The 11,835-nt window shown below is 39.8% G+C and overlaps 1 long non-coding RNA gene across 1 annotated transcript; it reads left to right on the top strand.

Annotated features, from left to right (window-relative positions):
• Positions 1-4,583: 4,583 nt before the first annotated feature.
• LOC109383448 (uncharacterized) lies at positions 4,584-10,043 on the top strand. Its single transcript, XR_002124180.1, has 3 exons — positions 4,584-5,141; positions 5,381-5,521; positions 9,152-10,043. It is a non-coding gene; the product is annotated as an uncharacterized LOC109383448 (long non-coding RNA).
• Positions 10,044-11,835: the final 1,792 nt, after the last annotated feature.

The following is an 11,835-nucleotide window of genomic DNA, read 5'->3' as shown; positions in this document are numbered from 1 at the left end:
TTCACTGTTAATTCTTTTGCCTTTATTTTATCTTTGCCTGAAGACCCTGAGATTTTTTTTTTGATTTTTTTTTTTAATTTTCAGAATCCAGTGGTTTTATTAAGATATATATCAGAGTTGATCATTCCAGGTCAATTTTCCTGGCAACTGATAGGCCCTTTCTATGATTCAACTCTTCCTTTATTTCTGGGAAGTTTTCTTTTACAGTTTTAAGTATTAATTTGACTATTGTTTTTGCCCTTCTGTGACATCAGTTGGCATAGGTTGAGTCCTTTTTGCCTGTCTTCTATTTTAACCACTTTCTCTGTGACCTTTTTAACTTTATTTCATTTTTATTCTCTTGGTTGTTTTTTCTTGCTTTTTTTTCAAGCCTTAAATTTTTATCCTAATACTTTCAGGCACCTTTGAATGTATTCTTTATTTATGATATTTCTTTTTTATGTCTTTCCTGCATTCAGTCAACACTCATTTCTCCCTATATTTATGCTTTTCTGTTTTTAGTATGCATACTTCTGATTTAGGCTAGTTTTTCATATACCATATACTTGTTTGAGGACATTTTATTTAGGTAGGGTGTTCTGGTATGCTTTTTAGCTGTTTGGGTTTTTTTGGACGGGGGGAGGATTTTCGGCAGCAGAAATGAATTGTGTTGATGCTGGGGAAAGACAAAGCTGTGTGCATTGTCTCTTTTTTTTATTATCTCCAGATACTTAATACCCCTTTCTTCCTTCCTTCTTTCCTTCTACTGCCGTGTTCTTCTCTGGATACAGTGCTTCTTCAAATCTGCCATTTCCAGTCCTGCCTCTTCTGTGTAACTAGTTCTGTGAACTATCAAATACCCAACTGTGTTCAGAATTTTGACCTTTACTGTTGCACTTTCTAGGATGATTTTACTTTAGCTTTTTTTCAGTCTTCTGGTCCTACCTACTCCTTTTCACAGAATCTCTTAAACTTCCACTTACGTGCTCTTCTCACTCACAGGCTTGCCAGCAGCAGTAGAGAAGTGGGAGCTTTGTTGGAATGTTTCTTCTCTGTTTACAGGTGATTTGAAGGTTGCAGTGCTCACTGCCTTTTGATATGGGAGGCATAAGTCATCGAAGGCTTAATTTACTCCCCTTGCTGAATGTATCATTTTATTTAGGAGGACATGGGAGACAGTAAGAATCAGACACCTCCCATTGTTCTCCAAACCTGGAGTTTCCTTTTCCAGTTTCTAAAATAATTTTTTGGTTTGTGAAATCCCAAATTCCTGAAACCTGTGGATCGAAAGCCTGGGCCTTAGAGACAGTCTTCACCCTGTGTCTTCCCTTGGGAAGATGGACTCGGGAGAAAGCTGTTGCCCTCTCGGCTCTTCCTGTCCCCTTTCCCCATAGGCAGCACTCGCAGGCAGTAAGCGCCATTCCTCTTCCCTCTGCTCTTGGTCCTCTTGCTGTTAACTTGCAGGTTAGCTTGGGATACAGTTTCCTGTTCTGAGAAAATGCCAAGTGGCACACTCATGTTGGCTAAAATAGAATACTCCTGGGCTTTGAATTAAGAAATAATGCATCTGTCAAGCCCAGGGATGATTTGCAGTCATCCAATGAACTATGCAAACCAACCATGATAACTCAGTAAAACCTGGTGTTACTAATAATGGCTAAACCACGGGTATCAGTCTCCTCTGGCTGCCATAACAAAATACATGGCTTAAACAAGAAAATGTTATTTTCTCACGGGTCTGGAGGCTGGCAGTCCAAGATCAGGGTGCTAGCATGGTCAGGTTTTGGTGAGGGCTCTCTTCCTGGCTTGTAGGTGGTCACCTTCTCGTTATGTCTTCATACAGGAGAGGGAGGGAGGGAGGGAGGGAGGAACTGGGACATAAGCTCTCTGGTGTCTTTTATAAGGGACTAATTCCATCATGAAGGCCCTACCCTCATGACCTCATGTAAATCTAATGACCTCCAAAAGGTCCCATCTGTAAATATCATCACATTGAGTGCTGAGCCTTTAACATGAATTTTGGGGAACATGCTTCAGTCTACCACACCACTCAAGAAATCGCCTGCCTGGAGTATGGAATTCAGGACTTAATAGGGCAAATACAATTTGATACCAACGGTTGAAAGAATAGTGTTCTTGAAAATGACAAAACTAAGTTGTGTTGTTGATATTACATGATAAAATGGAAATGAGTCCCACAAAGAATTGAGAAAGAGCATGGGAGATACCAGCCAAAAGAAATGGTGAGTGCTTATTAATGAACTGCTTTACAGCAAGGTAATGCCACAAAAGAAAAAATATACTAGTCATTCCTGAAAATACTCCAGAAGAGAAAGAATATACACTGACTCAGATATAAGGATATAGAGAATGTCAATTACAATGTAAATTTTACTTCCCCTAGAACATAGCTTTGGGTGAGACAGCTATTCTCTCTTACTAGATGTGTGACCTTATATTAATCATAACTTCCTGAACTTCAGTTTCCTCAACTGTAAAATTATGGAGCATATGAGAGATACTGCCCGACCTCCCCACCCCCCAAAAAATTATATATATATATATTTGTCTTCTCATCCCTTTTACTCTCTTTTACTTTTTTTTTTTAAGATTTTTATCGGGGAATTGGGGGGATGGGAACAACAAGTTGCTGTCGTTTTGTTCTTCAGTCTAGTTGTGGAGGACATTGCTTCACTGGCCCAAGTTGGCACCATCATTGCGCTCTTCCCGGGCGAAGCACATCAGTCGCTGGCTTCTGGACGGCCGCTCACTGTGGCTACTGGCCGCCCGCTGCCACATGGCACAGGGGCTGCAGCCTACGCCGTTGCCAGTGACTCATGGCAGCCCAGCTCCAGGTTGAGCTGTTGTTCAGCATCTTAGCTGTGGAGGGCAGTGTCACTGGCCCTCATATGTGGGATCCGAACCGGGGCCCTCTGGCGTCCCAAGCCAGTTCTTAACCACTGCGCCACTCGGCCGGCCCTCTCTTTTACTCTTTTAAAGAAACTACCCTCATTGTATTTTGCCCATTGCTCCCTCTCTGCTTCCTTCCCTCCAGGAGAAGATGGGATGGAGGGTGGCTGGTAGGACTTTGTATTAGTTAGGTCTCCAGAGAAATAGATCCGAGAGGAGATACCAAATTTTGTATATAAACACACACACACACACACACACACACACACACACACACGTGGTCCCCAACTTAACAATTGTTCAGCTTAGGATTTTTTTACTTCATGGTGGTGTGAGAGTGGTGTATGCATTCAGCAGAAACCATACTTTAAACTTGATTTTTTCTTGGTCTAGCGATAAGCAGTACGGTACTGTTGGTGATGCTGGGCAGAAGCAGTAAGCTGCAGCTCCTAGTCAGCCATGCGATCCTGGAGGGTAAACAACCCATGCCCTATAGTGCATTTACTCTGTTGGATGGTTTTGCCCAGTTACAGACTGATGTAAGTGTTCTGAGCACATTAAAGATAGGCTGGCTAAGCTATGATGTTTGGTAGGTTAGGTGTGTTAAATGCATTTTTGATTTACGATATTTTCAACATGCAGTGGGTTTATTGGGACTTGTAACTCCATTGTGAGACAAGGTGCATCTGTACAGAGTTGAGAGAGACAGAGATTGATTGATTTTCCTATAAGGAATTGTCTTACATGATTATGGAGGCTGGCAAGTCCCAAGATCTGCACCGTGAGTCGGCAAGCTGGAGACACAGGAGAGACAATAAGTTCCAGGTGAGGCACTGAGAAACAGAAGAGCCGATCGTGCTGTTCCAGTCTAAGGCGGGCAAAAAAAACATATCCCAGTTCAAACACCGTCAGTCAGGCAAGAAGGAATCTCTCCTAAGGAAGAGTTAGCCATTTTGTTAAAATCAGGCTTTCAACTGATTGTATGAGGCCCAACCATATTAAGGAGGCAGTCGGCTTTACTCAGTCTACTGATTTAAATGTTAATCTCATTCAAAAATACCCACACAGAAACACCCAGAATAATATTTGACCAATTATCTGGGCACCTCTTTACCCAGTCAGGCTGACACATGAAACTAGCCATCACAGACTGCAAGAAAGGAGTCTTGGATCTGTTGGTAAGACTAGTAAAGGGGAAAGAAACAGCAGAATAATCTAGAAGAACTGAAAAAAATATCTGAATTTAGAATTTAATAAGTGGACTTATTCCATTGTCTTTGAAATATGATTGTGACATCACTAATGAGGTCAATCACTATAGTAATTTGGGCTCTGGATATAAAATGACCTTAATTTAAAAAAAATTATTTTTCAATTATAGTTGACATTCAATATTAGTTTTAGGTGTACAGCATAGTGATTAGACATTTATATAACTTATGAAGTGATTCCCCTCAATAAGTCGAGTACTCATCTGGCACCATATATAGTTATTACAATAGTATTGCCTATATTCCTTATGCTGTACTTTACATCCCTGTGACTATTTTGTAACTGTGAATTTGTACTTCCTATTCCCTTCACTTTTTTTACCCATCTCCCCAACCCCTCTCCCATCACCCATCTGGGAAACATCAAAATGGCCTCTGTATCTATGAGTTGTTTCTGTTTTGTGTGTTCATTTATTTTTTTTTTAAGTTTCTACATATAAGTGAAATCATGGAATTTGTCTTTCTCTGTAAAATGAGCTTAATTTTTTAATTTGGCAAAGTGTGTATTTTGGATACCCTTCCCCCATAGAAAACCAATTATAGCTTTCCAACAAGTAGCCCCAAAGAAAGATAAAATATAGTTCATTTTAGGAGGAAAATAAGCAGGGCTAGTAAATTATATTTGTTAAATTATTTTATTGACAGTAGAATGCTACAGAATGCCACCCTCATCCTAAAACATACACAAACATTCAGAGACCGGAAGAGGAAAGCCAGCAGGTGATATGGTCAAGCAGCCCTCCCAATGTTAACACTTAGTAGGCTCTTCTTAAATATTGAAAGAATGACTGCTCAGAATTCTTTTGCTTCAATAATATCAAATATATATTAAGTGTAGAAAAACCTGTAGAGAAGATTAAGAGATGAGTAAAGGTGTTAAATGAAGACTTTTTTTCTTGCAGAGCAACAGAGTAAAGAAATTAGGGAAGAGAATGCCAAGGAAAACTATTGAAACTTCAGAGAGCTTAAGGAAGACCTAAGGTAAGTGGCTTCACTTGTTAAAATTAATACTAAAGAAAGGAGGGATGAAGACCATGAAAAAAAAATCCAAAAATGTAAAAATGAATTTGCATGCTATGCCTTCCAGCTACAAGAAAAGAACTTACAGGAAGGAAGGAAATGTCCTAAGATTCTAAATAACATTACCTTATAAATGTACTAAAATGCTTCACTCAGCATGAAATGATTAAGATGCTTGTTATCATTTTTTTTTTGTAAAGGTGCTAAATAAGAGAACAAACAGTGTTTCAGAAAGGATGTCTCTTCACATGGGCACATTGCCTGAAAAGATGCAAAGTATCAACAGGACATTATTCTAAATGGAATTTGAAAAAGAAGAAATTACATAGATTAAATTCCAAGTGAGTTAAGATTTCTGTGGGAGAAAAATGGCTGTATACTGTTCTGTTTCACCTACTTTCTTGATTGGCATTTGTGTTTGGCTTCTTTATAATGTTTATGCATTTTTCTTTTCTATTAAGCTTTTTCCAAAAATTGTTTTAGAGTTTTTTTTTATGATTTTGGCAGTTTGACGTTTATATCCCAAGCAAAAGTGCTAAGCTTGTTGAAACATGTGTTACTAAGGTCTTTGAGAAAATAAACCCAGCCATTTGATACCACTGCAGGGAAATAGCAGTCATCTTTCTAAATCAAATCAGCTATTCACACACGTATTTATTCTATAATTATCCTACGATGTCTGGTTCTGCAAGTATAGATAGGAAGTTACTTTCTTCATGGCAGTATATGCACTAACATATTTCTTCACTGCCCCCTTTTTTGATGGTTCTCAGAAGTGCTCGATGAGCTAACTTGGTTTCCTCCAGACTCCGTCTCTGAAGGGAACAGCCCCCTCATCCATGGTCTTTGCTGAAGGGAAGGGATCTTGACTGTTTCTGTGTGATCCTTCCTAGCTACACTGATTGAAACAGGGGTGAAATCTTATCCAACAGCAAAACTTGCTGGCAGACAACCTTGGAGACGGCCAATCCATAGCATGGCTCTGCTCAGCCATCATGAGCCCTCCCACTTCCAATTCTTGCTCCAAATGCTAAATTGGGCAGTTCTAAAGGTTGGTTGCAGTAGGAGAGGGAGCTGACGGAATACAATGAAGCTACAAAGCAGAAGGAGCACACATGAGTGACATTAGGAGGAAGCAGAAACCATGAGTAAGGGTGAGGTGGAGAAAATTGACCAGAGGGTAAATTGTCAGTTTGCAGTGGAAATGTAGTGTAGAAACATGAAAAGAAACAGCTGGACAGTTTCTCAAGGTACATTTAGGTTAAAATCCAATTGACTGCTATTGAGATAAAATAATCCAATTCCAAATCTTAGTTGGGTTCCAGAATGACCTTTTAATACATTCCAGTACTGCATCAAATTTGGCAGTGCCGTAATTTTTCTTTTCTCCAGGAGTGCCTGATTTCTTTCTGTCTCCCTTCCTTTCCCTCTCCCTCCCTCTTTTTAATAACACTGCGTAACAAGTCCTTTTTGTTTGGCTATCTGACTGATCTTGTTTTTTTATAACCAAAATAGCCTAACCTGCATTGACAAATGGTAGTGTTGGAGTAGCTCACTATTTGAGGACTAGTGATATTTAGGTACTTGTTTTTTTTTTCCTAATGCCAATATACAAAATATTATATTCTCTTAATTTCCCCATTTTCCCCATTATATCCCCTCCTTTTTTTTTTTCCTACTAATTTAACACTAAAATGAAAGAGGGAGAGAAAAAGGTCAGTAATTATGCATTGTTCTCCTTTCTGCCGGTCTGCAGTTATCTTTTACAGAACACCCCTGGCTAATAGAAGCTGCTTATACAATACTTTAGAAAAGAATGAACCCTAAAATTCTACCTATCTCTAACAATAAAAGACAGCCAGACTTTTGTTTGTTTGTTTGTTTTTCATTTTTTCTTTCCTACTTAAGAGAGAAAAACATACACAACAGATACTACCCAGGTAACAGAAAAAGCATGAAGGAACTACACCCCTTACACGTTCCTTTGCCTCCTGTGTGTTCAAAATACAAAAAGCACAGAAACATAGGACATGATTTCAGGCGTAGATTTTCTGTGATAGTGGTCAGAATGCTGATCTGCACTGACCCCCCCATCTTGATCTCCCTCCTTCCTTCCATCCTTCCCAACCACAAAACACGGAAGAAAACACTGCAACATACACAGCCAGTTCTTAGTTGGACACCCCACTTAGCTGGTTCTTAGAAACCTGGGTCCAACAAATCTAAAATTGAACTTATTGCATAAACTTTTCGTATACGTTAGTATTTTCCAACAAGATAAATGTTGTCATCTTCCTAATTGTTAGGAAATATTAGACTGTAGGTAACAAAACTAATGTTCAAATAAATAGGATTCTTTTTTTAATGTAAGGAATCTAGGAAAAGGCAGTTGCTGCTATTGGTTAAGTGGCTCAAGCATAGACTTTCTGAGATTTTTGTCGTCTTGCCCTCAGCTACTGCAGTCATCATGTCCATATTTAGGGCAGGATGAAAAACGGGAACAGCTTTCCTAGTTTATCATATAAAACAAAAGCCTTTTCAGGACCCCCAACCATCTTGCACTCATGGTTTCCTTGTCCAGAATTGTGTCACTGTGTCTTGTGGCCATTTCTGCCTGTAAGGGATCTGAGAAAAGCAGGTGGTCTTGCCGGGTGTTGGACATGACATTCTGCCTAAAATAAGGTTTTTGTTATTGAGGAAGAGGTAGGAAACCAAAAAGGTTAAAGGTTGGGCCAGAATCGCCCTTGACAGAGCTTATGTATCCTAGACCTAAGGCAAAGGTGTATCCGACCAAGGACTGTAACAGTTCAAGCACGTGTACTTCCCTGTCGCAAATGATTCTGAAGACATGAATGACTCGTGTGATGAGATGCAGGCTGCCCTGGAGAGTGGGCATCATCATGGGCACCTGGGTGAAGGAGGGGCGCTGTGTGACTCCCGGGTGGAACAGCTGACGTGACCCCAGGGCCAATGGCTTCCCTGAGTTAGGTTGTCAGATGAGAACCCTTGGGCATCAGTGATCTTCCATCAATGCACGTCTCATCACACCACATCCTCTGCTTGAAAACTTCTGTAGCTCCTGCGCCCTCAGCATGACACCTGGCTCTTCAGCACAGTTGTCATGACCTAGATCCACTCACTCCTCCAGCTGGAAGCCTGCCCTTCTTCACAGCCCTCCCCTGTGCGGCAGGAGCCACCCACACGAAGCTGCCTTTATCCCAGGCACTCGGTCACCTTCAGACCTTTGACATGCTGTTTCCTTTGCTTAAACCCTCTTCTTCCTACTCTGTCTGGTGAATACCTACTCATCATGTGGGTGTCATCAGAGCTATGAATTTTTTCAATCACATCTTCTTTCCTGATCGCTCAACTGTGGGTTAGGAGCCCCTGTATGTTCTTCCTTGAATCCAGCACAGTATAGTAATCATCTGCTTATTTATTTATCTCACCCTACTTGATTGTGAGCTTCTGGAGAGCAGGGGCCGGTGCTTCCTTGTCGCTTTATATCACGAGTGACTAACACTATACTTGGCCTATCCTACCAATAAATGTGTGAGGAAATTAATGAATGCGTGAATAAACAAAGACACTTAAATTGTGTTCTTTTGAGAGAATCCATATGCCATAATTAAGTACCAAAACCCCCACTGATAATCCAACAAGAGAAGCAGGAAGTATAGGGCTCAGTGTGTGGCAGGTGTACAGATGCTTAACTGACAGATCCAGTAATTGACCATATGATGGTTTCATTCATCATCATTAAAAAAAATATTTCCAATGTCTACATTTATGCTCTGGGTCCTACAAGTATGAATGCAATAATATTACTGGGACATAGCATCTTTTCTTTTTCTGCAGAGGCCACAGCTTTCTTATGCTTTCATCTCCCCTCTTTTTAAAACTAAGTACTGGAAGGGATTTTAAAGATCATGTGATTTAATTTTTTTTTAATTTTTTTTTTAATTTTGCAGATGGAGATTCTGAAACCAGTGATGTTGAATAACTTTCCCCAAGGTCATGCAGCTGGTTGTTCTCATAGATTTGTATCCTTTTCCCCTTAGTTGAAAACCTGACTCACGTCCCTAAATTTAGCATCCACTTGGTAAATTCTGAGCCAGACCGTTATCACTGCTATATTTTCCCAGTAGGTGGATGAGCTCTTTTTCCTGCGCTGACTGCCCCACTCCCAAACACATCTGTAGTGGACACAAACACAGTAATCAGCCCTCCTCCCCTCTGCATAGCTCCGTACCCCATTCCAGAGTACATTTTAAAAGCTTGCCTTTAAAGAACCTCATATGTTTTTCAGTCATTGGCAAGAACGAATCTTGAATATTACAAAACCAAAATATGTTGAGTAAATTAAGACCCATCTTCTCTGACAACACTTGGTCTAGGCAATGATTGCAAAAGCTCTGTCTCCATTTTGTAAGATGCCTCCTCTCTGAGTACACTTGCAAACAACTTGATTTAGGAGTGTACTTCTGATATTAATTTGACGATTGCTGCTCCTGCCATGGAGAATTAGAGGCCTTTGGTCTTTAGGGCTTTTCATCAGATTGCCGTGTTCAAGAGCACTGTGTTGGCCTGTGAGAAATGTTTATCATGACGTGTTCTCTCTCGGGATCACAGCTTTCAATCTTCTAAAGTGCATTAGTCTCAGCACTTTGATTTTTACAAGTTTTGAATTTCTTGTTATTGCCTTTTAAAAAAAATACCTTTGCTTTCCTACATAGAATTTCTTAGAGTAAACAAAGGTGAAATGGCAGCATTTTTCACAGGAGTGTGGATTTTTCTGACTGTGTGTGTGTGTGTGTGTGTGTGAGAGAGAGAGAGAGAGAAAAAGAGAGAGAGAGAGAGAAAGAGAGAGAGAGAGAGAGAGAGAGAGAGAGAGAGAGACAGACAGCGAGAGAGATAAGTAGAGGACAGGCCCAGGGGTGGGGAAGTATGAAACGGATAAAAAAATGTATATTTGATGCCAACCATTCCTTTTTCTGTGATCTCCTTTTTATTCATTAAAACAGTCATTCAATAAATAGTTATTTGGTTCCTACAATGTGCCAACCAAGCACTGCTAGGTTCTTAATATTACAAGTATGTCGTATTATAATTATATTTATATTTTATATTAGCTTAATGATACTAATAAACATATTAATAACGTACATTTCTGTACATAAACTACCTTTCTTATATATCTATATAACCAGCAATATTAGTTTCCAAAGGCTGCCATAACAGAGTACGATAAACCACATGACTTCAACAACAGAAATGCATTACCTCACAGTTCCGGAGGCTGGAAGTATGAGGTCAGTGTGACAGTAGCCACGCTCCCTCTCAAGGCACTAGGAAGAATTTGATCCAGGTCTCATTTGGAGCTTCTGGTAGTTCCTTGGCTTCTCTCAGCAGAACTCCAGTTTTCACATGGGATTCTGTCTGTGTGTGTGCAAATTTCCCCTTTTTATAAAGACAAGTCATATTGAAGTAGGGATCCACCCTACTCCAGTATGACCTTATCTTAATTTAAATAATTACCTCTGCAATGACACTGTTTTGAGTAAGGTTAATAGCTGAGGTATCAGGGGTTAGTACTTCAGCACAGAATTTCTGGGACATAATTTAAGCCATCACACCAATTCCAATGTCACCTCTTCCAAAGCCATCTCGGCTCCATCCACCATGCCCCCCAACTATATTTAAGCTATCTCTTCCTTAACTGAACCCCACATAGTAATTTATCTAGAGCATTTATTACCTATATGATTCATTTTTTTAGATTTTATGCTCCTTACTGTTAAGACCCGTGACTGATAACTATCGGTATCACCAGGGCGATGCCCTACACATGTTAAGTTATATAAAAGTATTATAAAATGAATGAATGAACCAACCAACAAATATTCACATAGCCCTTCTGGTTAGCAAATGTTTCCACATACATAATCTCATTTGAGCTTCAAAACAAGTATTTGAAGTGAGCATATAGAAATCATCATCTCTGCATATGACGGTGAAGCCCAAAGAAGGTAAACGTCCAGAATTACATCGACATGGTGGGGCCTGCGTTCCAATCTAGATCCACCGATTCTGACCATAAAGCTTTTGCCCTGTTGTATTTTTCCCCTTGTGGAGATAGTTTTTATCTCCAAATTACACCTCTGCCACCCAGTTAGTGACGAGTGCTCACCCAAAACACTGTAGATGCCCACGGTCTTCCCTCCCTCACTAGGCAGCTTGTCTGAGACGCTCCCAATCTTACACTCTTACACGTCTCCTCGTTTCTCTCTCCCTCTCTGTTTCTATCTCCCTGTCTTTATGTATATGTCCATGTATATGTATGTGTATATGTATATGTGTATGTCTGTATATGTGTATGTATGTATATACGGATATATGTATGTATGTGTGTGTGTATTATTTCTTTGAGGCTAAGCCATTTAGAGAGTCCATATTAAATTAAAGTCCACTTTCCTTCCCTTAATGCTTTATAAACAAAACATCTGATTCTGGGGATTTGGACATTCAAACTGTCTTAAGATAGTCACTTTATGACAGATGATAGTTGCATTGCTTTGATTATGGAAAAGAGTCATTTCTGATGTTATTAAAAACTAGATTCAGATAGTGCCAAACAGACCAGGTCTTCTTAGAA

This window comes from Hipposideros armiger, unplaced genomic scaffold (genome assembly GCF_001890085.2).
Source record: "Hipposideros armiger isolate ML-2016 unplaced genomic scaffold, ASM189008v1 scaffold_83, whole genome shotgun sequence".
In the NCBI taxonomy this organism is placed as follows: Eukaryota; Metazoa; Chordata; class Mammalia; order Chiroptera; family Hipposideridae; genus Hipposideros; species Hipposideros armiger.
This window is presented reverse-complemented; position numbering and strand designations above follow the sequence as displayed.